This window comes from Conger conger, chromosome 17 (assembly GCF_963514075.1).
Source record: "Conger conger chromosome 17, fConCon1.1, whole genome shotgun sequence".
Classification (NCBI taxonomy): domain Eukaryota; kingdom Metazoa; phylum Chordata; class Actinopteri; order Anguilliformes; family Congridae; genus Conger; species Conger conger.
In genome coordinates, this window is record NC_083776.1 from 6,215,822 (window position 1) to 6,239,403 (window position 23,582).

The window sequence follows — 23,582 nt, forward strand, 5'->3', positions numbered from 1 at the left end:
TGGCTAGTGCAGGTAGCAGGGACTCTCACAGACCAGTATTGCTAGTGCAGGTAGTTTTGATTCTTACAGACCAGTATTGCTAGTGCAGGTAGTGGCATTCTTGACACGACGTTAACACAGAGAGCTAAGTCTTTGCTAACCTTTCATGGGAGTTTTAGCTACTAAAACCAGGAAGAGAATGTGCGTGGGGCTTTAAAAATTATGGAAGGTGGTTGCACGCAATATTAATAAGTATACCTGACTTCAACTGATTAAGCACTTTGTGGAAGTCAATTCATGATTGATATTTTTTTTGGAGTGTAAAGGGATACTTCAGTGATCTAAGGACAGATCTGCCAGGTGGAATGTGAGAGAGCACTCACTCATTTATCCAGACTCTGACGTACGGGTCCAGAAGAAATGTGATGCGGGGTTGTAAATGGTAAATTACTTACCTCTCCCATTTTCTTTTAACGGCTAGAGGTGCCAGGAGAACAGGTAGATTAGGAAGAAAGCAAAAGCCTGCTTTCACGCAAATGCTTTTGAAGGCCAGTTTGTAGCCCGGTGAGTGTCGCTGGACTGAAATCGCAGGACGTTCACGAACGTTCTATTGTCGCCCAACGTGGTTGTTGTCATTACAGTACAAACGCACTGCAGTCACCCGGAGTATTCACCAAATATCTCTTCATCCAGTGGCATCCATTGAACTTTTCAGATCATCCTAGGGCTTTTGTTTTGTGTTCCATACTGATCCAAGAAAAACAAGTGCAATTTATAGTATAGAGTATGGTATGGCAACTGAGTTGTTTGTAAGACACTTTCCCACGTGACATGTACGTACGTTAATCATAATCATCAGATGACGTTGCTAAATGTTAACACAGAGAGCTGACCACGGGAGGCGGAGGGGGAGGGGGAATTGGGCTCTGGGGGCGGGGTTAGGGACTTTTTGAAAAACCTACGTCACTGCTCTTTTTGTGAACGGTGCCTGTGTGTTTTGGATCCTGAAACCAGGAAGAGAACGCTGATGCATGTGGGCCTTTAACCTCTACATGAAAGGCATCAATATAAAAACAAAAATACTGTGTGGAATGTTTATGCAGCTCTCCATAGCGGCTCTAGGAATAGAAGCCCCTCGCGGTTCAGTAAGTGCCCCTCTTACTGCCCCTGGGGGGGCTGTCAGTCTGTAACCGGGTGGTGTTCTCGCCTGGGGGGAGGGGGGGGGGGATCAGGATGCTGGACTGCAGAGCCCCATGGGGGACTGAGCAGGGAGCCAGAGGATCGGTCTTAATGGCCATGCACCGCCCCCCCCTCCCCACGCACCCCCTCCCTCAGGCAGACAGATCGAGCCGGCTTTCCTGCATTTCTATAAGTGGATATTATTCTTTAGCGTTGTGTTTCCTAACACGGTTTTATAGACATAATCCTTTGTCGTCAGGTTAATCTACAAGGCCCGAGTCCTTATATTTGTTGAAAGACCCTTAGCACTTGGGTCTTTCAGCGCACTTGTCCATGGTTATGGTTTTGCACTGCTGTAAGTTGCTCTGGATAAGAGCGTCTGCTAAATGCCTGGAATGTAATGTAATGTAATGTAAAGTAATGTGGAGTATCTCCCTGTGAAAAACGACAGGGGCTGGAGTGGTTTTGCGCTTAATTTGCGTTTGGTATGTTGGATTTGGAGCTTGACGGTCTTGTGGAAAGATCTGGACGAGTGTTTGAAAACCGACCGCACGGGGCGGGGGGGGGGCTGGTGTGTTTAGCTTGGCAAAGCTGTGTGAAAACGACCAAACCAGCACCAAGCTGATGGCCATCACCGGGGAAGAAATGTTAACAACTCCATCCAGAACAGTTTTTAGAGTTTTAGTGTGCTTATAAAAATAAATTAAAAAAACACCTTTTTTTCCATGTTATTATAGCCTTCCATAGTATCACTCTGTCATTTTCTTTCTGTTATTTAATGACTTTTACACCTGTGTGTGTGTATATCCGTATTTGCTTTGACCGTATGTGTGTTTGCATATTTTATTTTCATGTATTGTTCTTTCGTTGTAGAGTGTTTTGAGACCCTGCACTTTAAATAAATGTGACTTAACTTGACTTGTAGAAGGGCTGAAGTGAGGGTGTGTGTCTACGGGGAAAGGTAGTGTGGAGGATGGGGGGGGGGTTGAGGTGGGGGGGCAGTAGGAGGGGGGGTGGGGGCAGTAGGGAGGGGAGGGGGCGGGTAGCGGGGCTCTGGCCCGGCGGTTTCGGGGAGCGTAACTCCTCCATCTGTCTCGGTGCGGTGGCTCTGCCTCAGGCGGTCCCCCAGGGGGAATAGCTGTGGGTAAGTTATTCAATTAGGGCTTCATTACTGGCCCGGGCTGCTCCCAATGCAGCTCTGATGATTCCCTGATTACCCCTACCCAACCCAACCCCCCCCCCACCCCGCATTCCTTCATGTCCCAACCCCCCCAACCCCCCCCCACCCCGAGCCAGTCCTGGACCAGCAGCTACGAGATGGGAGGGGAGGGGGGGTGGAATAGGGAGGAGAGGAGAGAGGGAGGGAGAGAATGTGTGAGACAAAGAAAGGGAGAGGGAGGGAGAGAGAGAGAGAGAGAGACAGAGAGAAAAGAATGAGACATGAGAGACGAGAAAGAGAGGGGTCGGGCAACTCCACCATCACATTGTCGTGAGGACAATTTCATTTTTTATATTACCGTTAGTAAGAAACCCACCAACCCACCCATTACTGAGGGTCCCCTATAGTAATTATCAATGTATATTACTACAACAGTACTGTTCTATTTCTTCTACTGTGACATTGCTATGGAAATAATTGCTTTGGCTGTACTGTGCTGATGTGTGGTCATGCCAATAAAGCTTATGTGAATTTGAATTTGAGAGAGTGGGAGAGAGACAGAGAGAGAGCGAGGGAGGGAGAGAGACATAGAGAGAGACAGAGAGAGGCAGATAGAGAGGGAGGGAGAGAGACACAGAGAGACAGAGAGAGAGGGAGGGAGAGAGAGAGGGAATGGAGATATGACCAGAGGGAGGGAGAAACAGGGCTCTATCAGAAATGCCTGACTGATTTCAAATGAAGCTCCTCAGTAGCACAGACCCAGTCCACCCCACCCCCCCCCCCAACCCCCCCATCTGAACGATGTCAGAAGGGCAGAGAAATCACCAGCCAGCCAGAACAAAACTAGAAACACTGAGAGAAAACATTTCTATTTATACTGCAACGTGACAAATGGCTTTCTTTTTCCACTAGCCCCAGATATGATCAGGGAAGTTCCAGGGGAACTGAAATTTGTGCTTGGTTTCAAATTCATACACGGAATTTACAATTAAATGAGATACCCTAGCTATGGGAAGATGACACCGCTAGCAGCTAGCATGCTCCGAGCATCGAGTGCACTCTGGTGGGTAGCATGCATGCTTGGATGCAGAGGACCATTTTGTCCCACACAGAAGTAATATATATGTGAAATATATTTAGCAATACAATATTAAAAATTGGATAAAAAAAGAAGAAGCACTTTTCACTTTTGCCATATGTTAAATATATATGGCAATGTATTTTCACCCTGTGTGTGGACCTATGAAGAGGCTACTGCTAGCAGCTAGCAGCTAGCATATCCTACGCAGTGAGCAGCTAACGTGCTCTGTGAGGAAAGGGTGGGGCAGAGCGCCCGAAGAGGACCTCTGGCATGGACAGCTCTGGCCTCATCTGCTCTGCTCAGAACACAAATAGGTCATCGCAGAGAGCAGGAAGGGCCACATGGTCCCCGCACAAGGTCCTGCCAGCCGAACGACTCGGTCCGGGGCTTGATGTCGAGGGCCATCTGGTCTAAAATGTGGGGGAACCGAGCGCAACACCGTCGTATTCCTCCTGCCCCGAAGCTACCACGGACGCTCGGAGCACCGAGGTACTTTCCGTCCCACAGTGACACCTGGAAGGCAGCAGCTTGTAGAATTAGGGAACTGACAGCGACAGATTAGCAAACGAGCTAGCCCAGTAACGTAGATGCAGATCAAATTTGATAAAAATACATTAAAGTAAAACTGCCTGAAGATGTACACATCATCTGTGGTTGGCTGAGCTGAACCCGCTGGCCGACCTGCTGTTTGCAATGTTGGAGCCAGCTGCCTTCCATGTGTCACTGAGCGAAGGAAAGTACCTTGGGCATGCTACGATTGATGCTAAGAGCAACACCTGAGGCTGCCCATTTTCATCAGTCATGTGCATTTCTGGCAAAAATAAATAAATAAATTCTAATGCATATATTGTCCAGTTACTTTGAAAAAAGGTCAGTCCTTCAGCTGATTGTGTGTGTGTGTGTGTGTGTGTGTGTGTGTGTGTGTGTGTGTGCACGTAGCTACATTTTGACAGCGTTCAAGTTCAAGATTAACTTGTTACTATACTATACTACTATACTATAGCCTGGTTTCGAGCCAGTGGTTCGCTAGTTGATATGTGTCAATTGAATTCAGTTTAATTTTCGTCAACATTAGTTCACTAGTATTCTACTAGTGGGCAATGTTGAGAGCTAGCTAGGAGACAACCGGTTAAATGAGTGAATATTTGCAAACGCTCACCTGCAGAGTAAATGCCCTGAAGGTAGCCGTTGTTTGAAGGTTTTTTCATACCTGTTTGAAATACAACGGCACTTGGCTCAATACTCACGTGCATTATTATGAAGTAGCGCCGCAAAAGGTTTACCTTTCCAAATCAATGCGCATCAACGGCTTGACTCGATACAACGAGCATGATGGACAATAATTTTGTTGTCATAAATTGCGAACTAGGCAACTTCTACAATATCATAGCCAATTTGCATCAATGTTAATTATCTCAAAATTATCTTATGCAATGGATGCATTCCGGTCGCTCAAGCATAGTCAGATTGGCGTTTTCAATGAGTCTGCAGAGAGTAGTAGGTCGTCTAACGTGAGTCAGTTCGACAACACTTAGTTAGCCTGTGTCTGGACTATTTCAATAGTTCGCTGACTATCCATGGCTTCGCCTCGGGCAATGGGGTTACTCCTTCCACGCTGGGCATTCAAACTGTGTACGGCTACGTCGACAATAACGTCATAAGAAAGATGCGAAAAGGAAGAGGACAGGAATAACCCAAGTGATTATTTATCCAAGGTAATATTTGTCAACAATATGACACTTGAAATACTGTATTGAAAAACATAAACATTGGTTTTGCCATTCTTAAATAATTAAGTCAATATGATGCATTCGAAATGCGTAGCTACTTTTATTAAATGTTAGAGTTCTTAATTTGTCTTCTTTAGAATATTGGAATTAACACGGTTTAACAGCGCATCTAGAATTTGCTCCCAGTATTTTAGAGAATGTAGCCAATATTATAGAGGCTATCATCAGACCAACTATGTTAAGCCAGGTGGTTTGAAACTTAACACTTTAATTAAACCTCCCATGGCTTCATATACTTTTATGATACACGAGATAGAGATCTTGATTTATCATTTATCGTGGTTTTTGGCAGTCCTGTAGCAGAATGACGAGGAATTCTTAGTGTTTATGTTATAGGTCATTGTGTGTCAAAATTGTATTGCTGTGTGTGTGTGTGTGTGTGTGTGTGTGTGTGTGTGTGTGTGGACATTGCTGTTGTAAGCTGGCTTCAGGAACGCTGTTTTCCCTTCATTGGATTGGCATCTGTTTTTGTGTTTGTTTATTTGCATGCTAATACCAACGGTAATCCTAACAGGAAACTGAATGTATGAAATCCAGGCCAGATTTCAACGGAAGCTTTCAGATATAATCATGGATACAAAATTAAGCTCTATTCCCAGGGTAAATCGTAGTTTTTCCAGTATGTTGTCTTTTCTTCCACGTTTACCTAAAAGCCAGTATCAGCAGTAAAGTGAGGTAACGTCATGCTTAGAGATCTTGGACTGCGCTGTGCTATTGCGGAAATGAGCTGCCAAGGTCAATATGTGACAACACTGGATATTTTTGATTCAATTAGCCCATATTTAAAAAGCTTTTTTTATACATTCTTTATGGCCTTAGGTGCTATGTAGAAAAACATGCATTTAATATGCATCCAGATAAGCCCAATTAACTATAAAAGATTGTTTGTTCAACTAATGCGTTAGTTGATTAATCGCTCCAGTTAATACTTTGTCCATTTCATCATATCCAACATCTGCTCAGCTAATTGACAATTCATAGCTTGTCTATTCTTTATTTTTGTGGTATTATCTTCTGTTCTTCCCAGGTATCCAAAGCTCGGGTAGCAACATCCAGCAGTCGGTTATTTACGGAAGCAATCAAAGGTGCATATGCTACCCAAAGGAACGCTCGTAGGTACACACCTGGGACTGAACCGGCAACCATATGGGTGCCTTAAATACTGCGCGTTAAGTCTTCAGCGGGATCACACGGAGCAGAACCTACCTTTCCCTAATCCCTTCAAGGCTGCAATCTCTCCCGTATTCCCAGATCAGGTCTAATTAATGAAGATCTCTTCAAATGAATATAAAGGCGCTTTTAATTGTCTGATGTAATGCAGTTATTCTATTCACAAGACAGCTCCTTTGTTACTGGTCCTGAAGCACTATAATACATTAGATTAGACGAGAAATATTTGTTCTGAATCTCGAGCTAGCTCTTTTGTGTGTGAAAACACCGTCCTTAATGCAGCAGGTTGTAATTAATTTAAGAGACCGGTGTGTGTCCTTAGCCTGAACCTGGCCTCGTTTCTGACACAATTAAGAGGCACATTAAGCATGTAGGCTTTATGCGTTTCGTATCTACACTTTACTGTACATCGCTCTGGATAAGAGCCTCTGCTGAATGTAATGTAATGTATTAGTCATATTTTCCCCACATATCTACTGTATAAAAGTAGAACAGACTCCTCTGCAGAGGAAAAGTTAGGTGAACACAACAGGCCAACAAGTCATAAAGTTGTGAGGAAGAACTGGGAGCAGCCTGTAGCCTATTGGCTAAGGTACATGACTGGGACCCGGACGGTTGGTGGTAAGTTGATTTGGATAAAATAGTCATCAGCTAAATAACAAAGTATTATTATTACCATTATTATTTAGAAAGATTATTATGAAATATAAAAAGAAGCTTACAGTAAAAATCCAGCACAAAAAACGAACTGATGAAGTCGATAACGGCTAATATTAGGGTGGGTGTGCACTTGAGCCTGTGATTGGATGACTGATGAGAGTCGAGCGACTGTCACATGACCATCCTGATTGCGCATTCTGTGCACAGGTGCTGGGAGTGATGACATCATTTATCTAACTCACGGGCGCAGATGGTAATATCTCAGGATTATGATGGATCCTTAGTACCTTTTGCTATTTTGTCACATGTGTCAGTGTTCATGCGCTATAATTTCAAGCACGATGACAAATAACCTCACGCTCGGTGTCGCGATGTCAGCGTGAATAATACAGGAATGTCACCTATATAGAAATCGTCTGCGCTGTTTTGTGTGTGCCCTGTAGAAATGCATTAATCAGAAATTCTGTTAATTACTTTAACCAAAAGAAGTACTGTTGAGTCAGGATCCAAACGGCTAATATTCGAGTAACAACACCTGTAACGTCTCATGTGGTCTCTCTCGTAACAATTCTTTTTTATTCTCCAAACGAACGATTCGCTCGTGGTAGTATTCGCACGGAAGATAACAGAATATCCGTTTTTACCCTGGGTTTCTTTGTTGCTTTGCAGTGCACATCCGTTGCCGTGCTCGTTTTAAGCGTCGCCAGTGAATAACTGCGACCCTTATAATCCGGTTTGGGATGAGGCCCTCTTCAGTTCTCCATAGTCCCGTTTTAGAGCGGAGAGAGAAAAAAAAAAAAAAGTCGCCAGTGAAAGCAATGCTGTTGCTATGACTACCTGCTGGCAGCCTCCTCGGTGTGTCGAAAGCTCCCACAATGAGCACCGCTCGCTGCTCCCTCCCCAGGTCCAGGGTGGGGTGGGGTAGGAGAGGGGGGAGCGGGGGCTGCTAGGAAACAAGAGGTTTCTCTGCAACCAGAGAGCGGGCAGATCCGCTGGCTGGCAAAAGACAAACAGGAAAAAAAAAAAAAAACACAAACTCAACGCTATCTCTTCTGGTGGACTTTACACAGGAGTGTGCTGGTCAGTGGGTTGATTGATTGGGGGGGTGGGGGGGTGGGGGGGGGGCTCGTGTCAACACGACGTGTGTTAATATGTAATCAGGAGCTGTGGCCTCGGGTAAGGCCCCGCGCTCCGTGTCGTTCGTTCGGCGATGTTTTCGAGATCTCCCCTTTTGTCTCGTGAGTGACTCGTGACCTCTCAAATATGAAACGAATTACATTTTGCTAAAGGAAAAAAAAAAAAAAAAAAAAGTTATAAGTGTTTTTGACAATACACAGCCTGTGCCTGATAATTGTGTAATCGTGTGTGTGTGTGTGTGTGTGTGTGTGTGTGTTGGCGTTGTCGGCCTTGCCGGGGATTGAATTCAGAGATAGCCCATCTGCGGGAGGACATGGTTTGAATGTCGGGCTCCGTCCGCGTGGTTCTGCGCGGGTCAGACGATCTCGGTAAGCGATACGGGCGAGTGGCATGTGATACCTGTTCCCCGGGCCGGCCCGCCGCACGCCGGCACCGCTGTTACTTTCAGCGCCGCTCCTCTCCGGGATGTGGTCGTCAGACGCCCATTCGGCCCTCCGTGGCTATGGGGGGGGGGGGGGGTCGCGCTTTAGGAGGGTTTGTGTTTCGTAAAGACGGGGAAATGTGTATTCATGTAGGCAGGAGCTGGGGTAAGGAGGCCTTACACTGGGAAAAAAAAAAACGCAAATATTTTAGCCTTATATTGAGACTTAAAATCTTATTCCTTTCGCTAATAAGATGGAAATATGCTAAGCCTGTTTGGCTCATTCCAAGATTCACCAATGGAATAAGATAATTCCACTTGTCAGGCAAACATTAAACATTAACTCAAGACAAGCTAATATTTTCTACTTGAGGGAGATCTCAAGGCTTATTATGAGACTGAAATGCTTGTTAAGGCAGCCGCTTTTTGCAGTGATAGATGTGGTTGCTATTGGACACTGGGGCAGTGGTCAGGTTGCAGCAGCACCCGCCCACCCCCCATCCCCCCCATCCCCCCCACCCCCTCCAATGCACTGACTAGCTGACCTTGGCTAGCCTGTTAGTGCCTGGAGCTTGTGTTTCTCATGGGGGGGTCTGGAGCTTGTATTTCTCATGGGGGGGTTGCTTTTGCAGGTGCACTGAGTCCAGGACAAACACTCAGCCACCTCTGGGGGGGGGGGGGGGGTCCTATATCTCCCATCTCCCTCCAGACAGCAGATGTGACCACACTGCAGAACGTCTACATTTGTTGCAACATGTTTGTTTTTGCCTGCCTTTGTCTGGGTATTCTGGACTAGGCTGGCCTGTATACAGAGGTGGAAAACCCAGGTTTAGAAGTAAAAGTCCCAACTATTCTGCTCTAATCACCTGGATATTCTGACCAGCGCAGTCCTTCAGGTAGAGTTCCTGACCCCTGGACTCCCTCTGGCTGTATCAAATGCAACACTGGCTAGCTGAAAACTGCTGTGGTGTTCCACATTTGAATGGCTCTGCCGGTTGTGTAGTTGGTGTGGGCTGCGTTTTCCTGGCATGATGTGGGTGTACTGGGATTGTTGTCAATGATTACTTACTGGTAATGGTACTGAGAGATCATCTTGACTCCATGGTAGAGAATTTATTTGCTACACAGTGGAATATCTTCCATTACAGTACCTGGTCGGCGTATAGAGATGCAGACCTGCATAAAGTTGGGGCCCTAAATTAAAGAATAACCCTGCCGTTGGGCCCTTGAGCAAGGCCCTTAACCCAAAAACTGCTCCAGGGGCTTCACCCCTGTTCTCTCTTTCTCTCACCCCATTTGAAACTGGTCTCTCTGGGATTTCTCCCAGGGCATCCTTGCAAGAGAGAACACATTCTCTCTCAATTTTTCTGGTTAAATAAAGGATAAAAACAATACACTGAGCTCAAAGCGCCCCAGTGATCTGAAGTCCCGGGGGGGGGTGTGGGGGGGGGGGGGGGGTGTGTGGGGTGTGGCACGGAGCAGACGGGGCCGGTCAGGTGACTGGATCCGGTCCCAGTCCTGCTTGAGGGATATTTGCGAATGACACCTGACGCAGGGCCTTGCTTGTTCCATCAGCTGAGTGTGAATTGAGTGACTTTCTACTGGAAGAGTGGTGTCATATTCCCCCACAATTCTACACGGGCTGGCAGAGGTGCAAGTCCCGACACCCCACCCCACCCCACCCCACTCTCCCAGTCACGGTGGCCCAGCAGCTTATAATATGTCTTCTCGCCGTGTTTTCACACTGTCGTTCACTTGCCTGTATCTAACATTCGGCTTGCGATAAGATGTACTTCGTTTGTACATTTTAGTTCCATTTCCAATGGGTCCATGGACCAGGGTCAGGCTCAGCCGTGACAAACCGCGGTCCTGACTGACGGAGGTACGGTTCGCTCCAACGGCGACTAAGAAGATCGTTCTGTATGTTCTCCGGTCTTTATGGCGTAGGCCTACGTCATTATTGATTCAGGCTACAGCCCCAACACACCCACCAAACTGGAGCAAACACACCTCAAAGCCTGTTGTAAAACTGATGGGACATTGGCTCAGGAGGTAAGAGCAGTGGTCTGGCAGTCGGGAGGGTTGCCGGATCCCGCCCTGGGTGTGTCGAAGTGTCCCTGAGCGAGATGCCTAACCCCTAAATGCTCCTGATCAGCTGGTTGGTGCCTTGCATGGCAGCCATTCGCCGTTGTTGTGTGTGAATCGTTCAGCGCTATGTAAATGCCAACCATTTACCATTTTACCATTTAAAACTTTGCACACCCGTTGGGAGGAAATGTATCCTTCAACCCGGAAACGGTAGCGAAACGCAACGAGACGTTTTGTGATTGAACGTGCCCCTGGCTTGCTCCGTGATTATTGTGCGGGTTTTGCAGGTGTGGTTTGTTGCCCCTGGTCCTGCACGGCTGGCAGGTATCACGCTGTCCCCTCTCACGGTTATATCCAGCTCCCTAAATATCACTCCACAGCCTGTCATCAGGCTGGTTCTCCTCCTTAGTGTGGCATTCATTGGTTGCCAATTATTAAAGGTATTATAAAAGATTATTTTTTACAGCCCTTCCCCTTCCACCTGCCCCGCCCGGCTGGTTCCCACCGCCAGCTTGCCATAAAGTGCTTGCAGAATAGTTGCTGAACAGAACTGTTGTTGAACAGAACAGTATTGTTGCTGAACAGAGTTGTGGCTGAACAGAACTGTTGCTGAACCGAGTTGTTGCTGAACAGAATTGTTGCTGAACAGAACAGAATTGGTGCTGAACAGAACAGAATTGTTGCTGAACAGAACAGAATTGTTACTGAACGGAACAGCACTGTTGCTGAACAGAGTTGTTGCTGAACGGAACAGAATTGTTGCTGAACGGAACAGAACTGTTGCTGAACAGAGTAGCTGCTGATTCCGGAGGGAGTAGGTGAGATGGAGGCTGACAGACTCAGACCGCTTCACTGTGGTCCCTGTACTCTGCATTATGTAAGCGATCAGTTCATTAATGAAGTATTTGTTTGCTGAGGGTTTATGAGATGTGCAGGTCTGTCCCACAGGACGTGCGGGAGGGAGGGGTGCCACACAGACATTCCTGCCCCCGTTCAAAATGACGCTGAAGTCACACTTCCGAGTTTCTCTTAAACCCCACCAGCTGTGCAGATGAATGGATTATTTAGCAGTATGGATTCTCAGACTGTGAGTAAACCTGCTATGCCCTGAATTATGGGTCCACGCAGTCACACAGACATACTACATACAGTTTATATCCATCAGGAAATGGTTATAATTCATGTTAATATGGAATGTTAAAATATTCAATTCAATGTCTGTTCTGTCTGACACAAGGCCACCATTGTACACCAGAATGGATCATTATTGTGAGAACGAACAGTCCAGAAATGTCCAGAAAAGGGCACCTATCCTAAAATGGAAATATGATATTGTATGGTCGTTAATAATTGCTGCTCTCACAACACTTGAGGTTTTTTTTTTTCAGGCTATTTGTGATGAGCATAAGCCCCTTTCAGAAGTCCGCTGTTATTTTACTGCATTTTATCTCTCTGAGGTAGTTTCCGTGGCTACCCCAGTGTTGATACTGGCACAATACTGTGTGGCATTTTTATCATGGATCACAATCTGGGGGATTCAGATTTGCCTGGCAATAAGTAACCAACCCAAAAACTGAGCTAGCACTTCACTGAATCAAGATAACGTGCTAAAAGCTTTAAAATAAAAGCATCACATTGTTCCCTCCTGAGTTTAGATGTTTGAGCACTTCCCAGGGCAAAGAACCATAATTTATGTGAGTCAAATGCCTGCACAGTTTCATATTAATATTTATGTGGAAGATTATTGTGACCATTCTGGTGTCTTGCTTTTCTCCACACAAATTGAATTGAACATGAAGTGGGACCGGTTTCCATAGAAGTACAGAAAGCAGGAGCAGGTCCTTACACCAGTAACAGCCCCGCGTTCTGCCCCCGTTCTGGATCTGTCTTCTTCAGATCCTTCCGTTCTGGATAAACACACTGATGACATACGCAGTATGAAAGAACTAGATTTTGAAGTGTGTTTTTGCTACGATGACATGCCTATGGTACCTACAGTACAGCACACGGTGCGGTTTTTTTTTTGTGGTGTGTCAAATGTTTTTTTCTGGAGACCAATCTTTACGATTTGAAGGCAGTTGAGCTGCCAGCAGAAGATGCCCGGCCTGTGAGAAAATGATAGCAGGCTTCGTTTCAAACCTGTGCCGTGTGAGAAATGTGCAGTGTGTTCGTTCCTGCAGCATCCCAACGGAAAAATTGTATTACAGGATCTTCCTGGCTTATGTGATTGAAAAACATGAATACATTAAGTGCAGCCAGTTTTGTTATGTCATGTTATGTCATTTTCTGTCATGTTATGTTCACTTATAGAAAGGAGACCTGTGAAAGCAGTAACTGGCATCGCTGGGGTGGACTTTTTAAACATCAGGGTTTTACAGTAAACATCGGTGCTTTTGAACGATCAGCTTTCATTTAAAGTTTGCACGCTAGGCACTTACACTAGGGTAGTTCCAACAATAAGCTGTTCCATTAGGATCGCTAACAATAGAATAAATTACAATTACGAACAGCGTTATAGCGTGATGTAACGGGGGAAATAAATAAGGTTATCTCTCCCTCTCAGTGCACAGTGGGGGCCCCACGTTCTGTGCTCTGCAAAACCCCTCCATTGTACCTGCACAGGCCTGCTGTGGGCTAGACCCCAACATCCCTGCTTGACTCGGGAATCCCCAACCGCAGGTCTGTGCTCTGTGGGTATCTCTCTCTCATCCAGTAAATCATTTACATAATTTGTTGGTGCAGTGGGTAGCACTGCCGCCTCACAGCAAGGAGGTCCTGGGTTCGAATCCTCGTCGGCCGGGGCCTCTCTGTGCGGAGTTTGCATGTTCTCCCCGTGTCTGCGTGGGTTTCCTCCGGGTACTCCGGTTTCCTCCCGCAGTCCAAAGACATGCAGGTTAGGCTGATTGGAGAGTCTAAATTGCCCGTAGGTATGAGTGTGTGAGTGAATGGTGTGTGTGCCCTGCCCAGGGTGTATTCCTGCCTTTCGCCCAATGTATGCTGGGATAGGCTCCAGCCCCCCTGCGACCCTGTTCAGGATAACCGGGTTCAGATAATGGATGGATGGATGGATGGTTATTTTATCCAAAGCGACTTACAGTTGATGAGACTAAGCAGGTCAGAATCCCCCCCTGGAGCAATGTGGGGTTAAGGGCCTTGCTCAAGTGCCCAGCAGCTGCCTGGATCTTATCATGGCTACACCAGGGCTTTATGGTATACGGCTGCGTTTAGCTGCATATCTGCAAAGGCTGAATAATCTGCACAGCCATAAAACTGTAATGCACATTTTATAGCAAAACACATTTTGATGACGTTTGCCTGGCATTTATGATGGCATGGCAACAGCATTGCCAGTGAAATTAGTATTATTAGAATATGCAGAAATCAAAATGCTTTAGCATTTTAAGGGCTTTTATTTTTGTTTATGCCATACCCTCATATTCGTCTAATGCATTAGGGCGGCCTGTAGCGTAGTGGTTAAGGTAAATGACTGGGACACGCAAGGTTGGCGGTTCGATCCCCGGTGTAGCCACAATAAGATCTGGCACGGCCGTTGGGCCCTTGAGCAAGGCCCTTAACCCTGCATTGCTCCAGGGGAGGATTGTCTCCTGCTTAGTCTAATCAACTGTACGTCTCTCTGGATAAGAGCGTCTGCCAAATGCCAAAAATGTAATGTAATGTAATATAATACCCCCCCTCCCCATCACCCCCAGGAGGCAGATCTCTGCCCCCCCGTCCCCCCTCTGCACCGGGAGACTACAATCTGTAACTGGGTGGAGTCTGGGGCTCCTGGCCGCTGTAACGCCCGTCTGCTGTTTGCTCTATGCATCAGGAGGAGCCTCCTCACCTGCTCCTCACCTGCCCCTCACCTGCTCCTCACCTGCTCCTCACCTGCCCCTCACCTGCTCCTCACCTGCTCGCTGAGCTGACTGCAGGACCAGTGCATCCGTCAGGCGGAGAGATCCTCTGTCGCTCCCTTTCTGATCGCTCCTCCAGTCTTTCACAAATTACAGGAGCGTTGCGTCATCCTCACGGGGGTAATATAGGCCTGTATATACAGAGTATGATATTCTCATTTTTACTATGTTTTATTTAATTGATTTTCTTTCCTAATTTTTCATTCAATGGACTGGATGCTGACAAGAACGCAGCCGTTTAACCACGTTGAATATCCCTGTCAGAATTGTATGCCTTCCTTAACTGCACCTTGCGGCGTGCAAGGTGCTGTAACGTGAAATAATTTCAGAGGCTAGCGCTAGCGTTAGCATGTTCTGATGCCCAACACGTCCCCTGCAGTGGACCCCGGCCGTACGCGCCATGACCGAGCTGAACCCGCGTCGTTCACTCGGAAGAGGTGAATATTTGGGGGAGTGTTTTGGTGGAGGGCGGGGGTGTGGTGGTGCGAGGGGGGGGGGGCGGGGCGGGGCGGGGAACGGGTGGTTAAAGTGATTTTTAGTGTGAAATGTTTTCACGTGGAGCAGAACGCATGTTAAACAGGGAGCGGGTGGGTGGTGGAGACTCACTCTGGAGTGCGGAGCGCTGGAACACGGACTGAGCGCGCTCAGAGCAGCCCCTGCAATCGCGCGCTAACTTTCTCTCCCGGCGACGGGAGGGAGGGTCTATCACAGATGCAAATGAGACTGACTTCCTCTCGCGGTAATTACAGTCCCCCCGGGGAATCGCTAACGGCAACCGCAGTCCTTTATGGAGGTCTGCGGAGAGTACAGTCACTCTCCGAGTTGTGAAGTCCCTTTAGTGTGTGAGTGTGAGTGTGAGTGTGAGTGTGTGTGTGTGTGTGTGTGTGTGTGTGCTCTCTCCCTCTCGGTACCGTGTTAATGTCTCTCTCTCTCTTTCTCTCTCTCTCACACATACACACACACACTCACTCCCCCTATCTCTCTCTCTCTGTCTCTCTCTCTCTCTCTCACACACACACACTCACTCACGCACACACACACCCCTTGTTTTTTGGCTTGTCACCCACAGTTTTTTTGTTTTGTTTTTTTTCTCACTTTTTTTTAAAGGAAAGGAAACAGATCTCCTTTTTTCCTTGTGTCCTTCTGTCATCTCTCTCTCTCTCCCAGAACAGTAGTTATAATGTCTCTCTCTCTCGCTCTCTCTCTCTCTCGCTCTCTCTCTCTCTCCTGCTCTCCCCTTTTTATTGGGGTGGGTGGGGGGGCGTCAGCTCAGCGGGAGTGGCCTGGCGGAATCGGAGGGGGACCTGTCGGAAACCTCCCAGGAGGGCCCCTGTGTAATTCGATGCATGCTGTTAAAGCTTAGAGTATATTGTCTTCCCTACTCTCTCTCTCCCTCTCTCTCTTGCTCTCGCTCGCCCCGAGACTCCACCCACTCCCCGGCCCCACCCTACATTTAGTGGTCATGTGACCTGGCCAAGTCATTTGCAAGTACAACAGTTCTCTCGTGAACCTCCATTCATTTCCTGAGAACTGAGCCTCTGAGCGAGCGAGAGAGAGAGAGAGGGAGGGAGGGAGGGAGGTCACACAGAGGGAGCCAGAGAGTGTGAGAGAGGAAGAGAGAGCGACACACAGAGAGAGAGAGAGAGAGAGAGGGAGGTCAGTCACACAGAGGGAGCGAGAGAGTGTGAGAGAGGAAGAGAGAGCGACACACAGAGAGAGAGAGAGCGAGAGCTAGAGGGGGCTCTCTCAGGAAAACAGTTTCCAGCACTCTGCAGCTGCTGACCAGGTCTGTTCCTGCTTTTCTCCTCTTTCTCATCCCTCTGTTTTGCGTCTGTGGTCTTGTCCCGCGCGCGTGCGGGTCGGGGTGTCCGTGTGGGGCGCACCTGCTCAGCTGTCATTGGGGTTGTCACGCCGTGTGACCGGTCCTCACGCTCACGGTCGCCCACGGCGCCCCGTGCAGCTAGCCGCGGGAATACCGCCGTGCGCAAAGTCAGCGCAAACCTGGCATCCCGTTTCTCTCCGACTGCGTGTGCGTGTGCGTGTGAGTGTGTGTGTGTGTGTGTGTGTGTGTGAGTGCGTGTGAGTGTGTGTGTGTGTGTGTGTGAGAGAGTGTGTGTGTGTTCCTGTGTGAGAGCGTGTGTGTGGTGTGTGTGTGTGTGTGTGAGAGAGTGTGTGTGTGTTCGTGTGTGAGAGCGTGTGTGTGTGTGAGTGTGTGTGTGTGTGTGTGAGTGTCTGTGTGTGCGCGAGACGGTGCGCTGCTAGAATTGTCACTGCAAGAACTGTCATAGTTATTGTACAGTAATCAGCAGTGTACTTACATTTATGTGCATTGTGGTTTCTTATGACTCGTTGCTGCTCAGCTTGTTGTGTTTGTGTGAAGACTGAGTCAAAGAGAAGCTGGATTTATGCGTTTCCTGTGAGCTGTGCACTGTTTGTTTGTTTGTTGTTGTTGACGTTGTGCGGCTTGCTGTTTTGTTAGCATTGAAAGGCAGGATATAGGTGTTGTATTTTACCTGGGAGGGTGTTGTAGAGAGGTTTGTGTTTTTTGGGGGCAGGCAGGGGGTGAGGGGACACACACGCGCGTGCCACTCTTAAAAACTTTGATGCTTATCGTAACGGGGGTGTCACTGCGTGCGACTCCGCTCCACTCTGCTCCGCGTTGTGGCTTCACCCATAGCGACACAAAATGGCCGCCAGGAAAGGGTTAAAGATTTAGAGGCTGGGTGAGGGGGTGGACACTGGAGGGGCTGGGGGGTGGGGGGTGTGAGAGTGGCTGGGGGGGGGGGGGGGGGGGGGGCGTGTGCAGCAGGGGTGGGTGGTGGTCTGAGATGTCCTCCGTGGCTCTCTCTCGCTCTCTCTGTCTCTCTCCTCTCTCTCTCTCTCTTTCTCTCTCTCTCCAGTGTAATAGTCATTGGTATTGATGGGGACCTGTCACCGGTCACAGTGTGAGTCTGTGGAAGTGGCCGGGGGGGGGGACACTAAGACTGTTATTTTCAATTAAACTGAACCTGGATAGAGCTGACAGCAGAGACATTTATACACGGGGGGGGGGGGGGGGGAGTTGGAAAGCAAGCAAGACACTCTGCGCTGTGGTTTGTGAGCTCAGGGGTGTGGGGTGGGGTGGAGAGTTTGGAAAGTGAACAAGTCTCCTCTCTGCTGTGTAAGGTTGGGAGGTTAGGGTGGTGAGGTTAGGGTGAGGGGAGAGAGGTTTGGGGAGAGAGTGAGTCTCTCTCTGGTGTGTAATCTTGGGGCTTAGGGTGTGGGGTAGGGAGAGGGGAGGAGAGAGTTTGGGAGAGAGTGAGTCTCTCTCTGGTGTGTAAGGTTGGGGGGTGAGGGTGTGGGGTAGGGTGCAGGGTAGGGTGCGGGAGAGAGAGAGAGTTTGGGGAGAGAGTGAGTCCTCTCTCTGGTGTGTAAGGTTGGGGGGTGAGGTGTGTGGGGTAGGGTGCAGGGTAGGGTGCGGGAGAGGGGAGAGGAGTTTGGGGAGAGAGTGAGTCTCTCTCTGGTGTGTAAGGTTGGGGGTGTGAGGGGTGTGGGGTAGGGTGCAGGGTAGGGTGTGGGAGAGGGGAGAGAGTTTGGGGAGAGAGTGAGTCTCTCTCTGGTGTGTAAGGTTGGGGGGGTTAAGGTGTGGGGTAGGGAGAGGGGAGATGAGTTTGGGGAGAGAGTGAGTCTCTCTCTGGTGTGTAAGGTTGGGGGGGTGAGGTGTGGGGTAGGGTGCAGGGTAGGGTGTGGGAGAGGAGAGAGAGTTTGGGGAGAGAGTGAGTCTCTCTCTGGTGTGTAAGGTTGGGGGGTGAGGGTGTGGTAGGGTAGGGTGTGGGAGAGAGTTTGGGGAGAGAGTGAGTCTCTCTCTGGTGTGTAATCTTGGGGGCCTTAGGGTGTGGGGTAGGGAGAGGAGAGAGAGTTTGGGGAGAGAGTGAGTCTCTCTCTGGTGTGTAAGGTTGGGGGTGAGGGTGTGGGGTAGGGTGCAGGGTTAGGGTGTGGGATGAGGGGGCGGGGGGTGTAAGCTGAGTCCTGACCGCTGGGCCTCTCGTTTTTAACTCCGTCACCGCTGGGGGTCACACCAACCAACCCCCCACCCCCTCAGGGGCCGGGGGAACAAGAGCACACATTCAGGAACACTCACACTCTTTATTACCACGTAGACCAAATTCATCTCCGTGAGTCAAATAAACAAATAAATCAATCAATAAAGTGGAAAGAAATCCCAGGAAATAATCAACACAATGGAATGCTTTAGCATTTACTGTCGCCCTAAAGAAGGGTCCTATGTTATTATGTGCTAAACGCTGTTAATGAGACTGCCCCTTCCAGGGCTGCTCTGAGCTGTGGAGCAGGGAGGGCAGCAGTTACAGGAGTCACTGTGCAGTAGGAGTCAGGACAGGCTTCGGACCACAGTGGAGTAGGAGTCACGACAGGCTTCGGACCACAGTGCAGTCCGTGATCATTACATTGGAGAGTACTGGGAGCACAGCAGCCAGTTCAACAGGATCTGATCCTGCTCCTTCAAGTGCCCTCAAGAACTCTCTGAGATGTTACACGCACATACACACACACACACACACGCACACATACATATACGCACACACGTCGTACTGTACAGTGAAAATACACTGTTAAAAGAGGTTGTGGTTGTGAGGACTTTTGTGGAATCAGAAGGTAATTATTTTTGTGTGTTTGTGTGCGTGTGTATCTGCGTATTTTGCTGCGTGTGTGTGATCATTTTAAGGACTGTGTGTGTGTGTGTGTGTGTGTGTGTGAGTGTGAGTGTGAGTGTGAGTGTGAGTGTGAGTGTGAGTGTGAGTGTGTGTGTGTGTGTGTGTGTGTGTGTCTGTGTGTGTGTGTGTGTGTGTGTGAGTGCACGTGGGGGGTGTGTGTGTGTGCGCACGTGGGGTGTGTGTGTGTGTGTGTGTGTGTGTGTGTGTGAGTGTGAGTGTGAGTGTGAGTGTGAGTGTGAGTGTGAGTGTGAGTGTGTGTGTGTGTCTGTGTGTGTGTGTGTGTGTGTGTGTGAGTGCACGTGGGGTGTGTGTGTGTGTGCGCACGTGGGGTGTGTGTGTGTGTGTGTGTGTCTGTGTGTGTGTGTGTGTGTGTGTGTGAGTGTGTGTGTGAGTGTGTGTGTGAGTCTGTGTGTGAGTCTGTGTGTGAGTCTGTGTGTGCGTGAGTGTGTGAGTGTGTGTGTGTGTGTGTGAGTGTGTGTGTGTGTGTGTGTGTGTGTGTGTGTGAGTGTGTGTGTGTGTGTGTGTGTGTGTGCACGTGGGGTGTGTGTGTAGTGGAGGGTGTCACAGCCAGGCTCAGTGTCTCTGGCTCGGTGGATTTACACGTTTGTTTCTTTTTTCCGCTCTGGATCGGTGGTTCACACTTGTGGGGGCTCTGGGAGCTGGGCCGCCCTAACACCCCCCCCCCCCCCCCCCCCCTCCTTCACACTCTGAGCCGCCCTCCTGGGGGGTGGGGTGGCGTGGAGCGGGGTTATGGCCAGAGGGGAGAGCGTGTTAACTTGCAGTGACAGAGGCACTGTGGGCTAGCCCCACACCCTGCCCCTCCCTCTCACACAGCCTCTGGACACAGGCCTGCTGAGCTGTCAGTTTCTGCTGCTTGCCACACACACACACACACACACACACACTCACTCACACACCCCTCCACCCCACACACACACACTCACTCACTCACACACCCCTCCACCTCACACACACAACACACACACACACACTCACTCACTCACACTGATACATACACTCACACTCACACTCACACACACACATACACTCACACACTCTCACACACACACACACACACACACACACACACATACACTCACACACTCACACATACACTCACACACTCAAACACACACACACACACACATACACCCACACACACTCACACATACACTCACACACTCACACTCTCACACACATACACTCACACACACACACACTCACACACACACACACATACACTCACACTCTCACACACACACACACTCACACACACACACTCACACACACACACACATACACTCACACACTCTCACACACACACACACACACACACACACACATACACTCACACACTCACACACACACACACACACACACATACACTCACACACTCACACACACACACTCACACCACACACACACTCACACACACACACACACACACATACACTCACACACTCACACACACACACACACACACACTCACACTCATGCAGACCGTACGGGTCCCTGCATCTTCCCTGACACAGTCCTGTCACACACCTTCAGGTATTGACAGTTGTGGCTACGGTACATGACTGGGACCTGGAAGGTTTGTGGTTCAAGCCCCGGTGTGGCCACAATAAATCCACACAGCTGTTGGGCCTTTGAGCAAGGCCCTCAGCCCCACATTGCTCCAACTGTAATTAACTGTACGTCACTTTTCGGATAAATGCATCAGCTAAACAACTGTAATGTTGACTTCAGTCACCATCATGTTGTGGCTGACAATGCTGTCTTTATAATTGGCCCTCTGGGATAAATAAATGAATAAATGAGTGTACAACACATACTATAACACACACAAGTGCCTTCAGTATGTGCGTCACATAATATGTGTAAATACACACTTGGCTTTTGCAAACAGTCGACTCCTTTCCGTGCTTTTAAACACGTCCACGACGCACCCGAGATCTTTATTCACGCTGACGGGGACAGCATGGATTAAATCTCTTCATGTTGATTTCTGTGTTCAATCTGCAAATACACTCACGGAGTTGTAAATGGTAAAATGGTAAATGGTTGGCATTTATATAGCGCCTTTATCCAAAGCGCTGTACAATTGATGCTTCTCATTCACCCATTCATACACACACTCACACACCAACAGCAATTGGCTGCCATGCAAGGCCCTGACCAGCTCATCAGGAGCATTTGGGGGTTAGGTGTCTTGCTCAGGGACACTTCGACACAGCCCGGGCGGGGGATCGAACCGGCAACCCTCCGACTGCCAGACGACTGCTCTTACTGCCTGAGCCATGTCGCCCCAGTTGTGCTACATGTTACCTGTTCAAGATTGTTTTCTTGCTATATTAGGTACTGTATTCTAGGTGGGCATTTAGTTATCGTCTCGGGCACACGGTATTGTGATGGTTGCAGTGTAATTCAGAACAGTTACTGTGTCTGATTGGAATGGGCAAGCTGATGAATTTTGATACATCTTACCGCAGAATAAGCTGGGCACACAGGAAGCAGAATTGCACAACCGTGCGATAACGTTTCTCTGCCCGTACCTGGGGGAATACGTTCAGTATTGGCAGAATCTTGCACTCTTGCTTTCTTCCGTCATTGTTAATTGTGATTCGAAGCCAAATTCTAAAACTGGCGTTAAATAGAGAGAAATGTTGTTATTTTTGTTGATAATTACAGTTGACCTGCAACCTGTCAAGTGAATGTCTCCTCTCTCTAGTTTCTGTTCCGTTATCCCAACTGCCTGCCGTGGAAATAACAGCACATTTATTTAATAATCGACATTACCACACGGGTACCGTGGTCTCGAAAAAGAGTCAATGCATGCATGGTCTAGTTGAGGGCTAACGTGCTAACGTGCTAACTGTCCATTCACCTTGCTGTGTTTCACTGCCCCCTGAGTTAGCCCCTCTTAAACCTCCTACACAAAGACACACACAGAAACACTACACCCGTTTGTTCAGAGTTATCCCCTCTTAAAACTTGCGCACACACACACACACACACACACACACACACACACACACTCTCTCAGATAAAGGGCTAACGAGCAGGGTCTTACTGCGGAGCTGTTTCTTACAGAGGTTTGTTAGTGACACGCCCCCTGACTGTGCTTGACCTTTGACCTCACACTTCCACCTCAGGCTTGTTTATTACAGCTGTACACGCTGTGGGCAGAACGAGAACAACAAACAGAGAGAGAATGAGGGGGATGGAGAGAGGGAGAGAGAGGGGGAGGGAGAGAGGGAGGGAGAGGGGGAGGGAGAGAGGGAGGGAGAGGGGGAGGGAGAGAGGGAGGGAGAGAGGGAGGGAGAGGGGGAGGGAGAGAGGGAGGGAGAGAGGGAGGGGGAGAGAGGGGGGAGGGAGTGGGAGAGAGAGAGAGGGCGGGGGAGAGAGAGGGAGGGAGGGGGAGAAAGAGGGGGGAGAGAGATAGGGGGAGAGAGAGGGAGAGAGGGGAGGGAGAGAGGGGAGGGGGCGGGGTGGCAGAGTCATGAAAGGACGATTGCCCCTCAGCACTTAGTGTCCTGGACTGTCTGTTTGATGGGGGTGGAGGGTGGGGGGTATTTGTCAAATATTCAAATATCTCCACAACCCTGTTCCTGGAGATCTACCTTCCTGCAGGTTTTCACACCAACCCTAACAAAGCACACCTCATTCAACAGCTAGAGATCTCGTTGAGCTGCTAATTAGTAGAATCCGGTGTGGCGGTAGATCTACAGGAACAGGGTTGGGACACTGCTGTGTGTGTGTGTGTGTGTGTGTGTGTGTGTGTGGTTTAGAGTTAGAGTTTCTGAAAGCCCAAAACAAACTGCACTTCAGCTGCCGCTCTGTCTTGAGTGGAGAGCTGCAGTTAAGGGCCTTTACCTGCCACGGGCCGAAGGCTCTGTAGTCTTCCTCACCTCGTCTCTGTCCGGCCCGAACCCAGAAACGGTCCCGGTGCCCCGTCGTCTCACCGTGAACTTTGTCTCCAGTTTTAGGTCGACCTGACGGGGAATTGTGCAAACAACATGTGGGATCAATTTCAGTCTGAGCGGCATACCTCCACATGGAGGAGGGGGGGTGGGGGGGGCGGCGGGGGGCGTGAACACACACACACGCACACACACACACGCTACGGCTTCTTACTCTCCTCCATTAGCAGCCTCAACCGCAGTTTTTCCAGCTTGGATCACGGCCCCCGAAAACGAGTGTGGCAGCAATGAAAAACCACAAACACAGCTGCACAATGTATTACCCAGGCCTGTGTGTGTGTGTGTGTGTGTGTGGGGTAGAGTGCGTGT

The 23,582-nt window shown here is 48.9% G+C and overlaps 1 protein-coding gene across 2 annotated transcripts in view; it reads left to right on the forward strand.

Moving 5' to 3' along the window:
• Positions 1-8,003: 8,003 nt before the first annotated feature.
• The window catches only part of LOC133116892 (Krueppel-like factor 12), a 73,707-nt gene continuing 58,128 nt past the window's right edge, over positions 8,004-23,582 (forward strand). The window contains exon 1 of one of the 2 annotated variants that reach the window (XM_061226900.1): positions 8,004-8,098. The gene's annotated coding sequence lies outside the window, so the exon portion shown is untranslated. Of the gene's footprint in view, positions 8,099-16,187; positions 16,365-23,582 lie in introns of those variants that run through there. The other variant, XM_061226898.1, reaches the window with a different exon arrangement.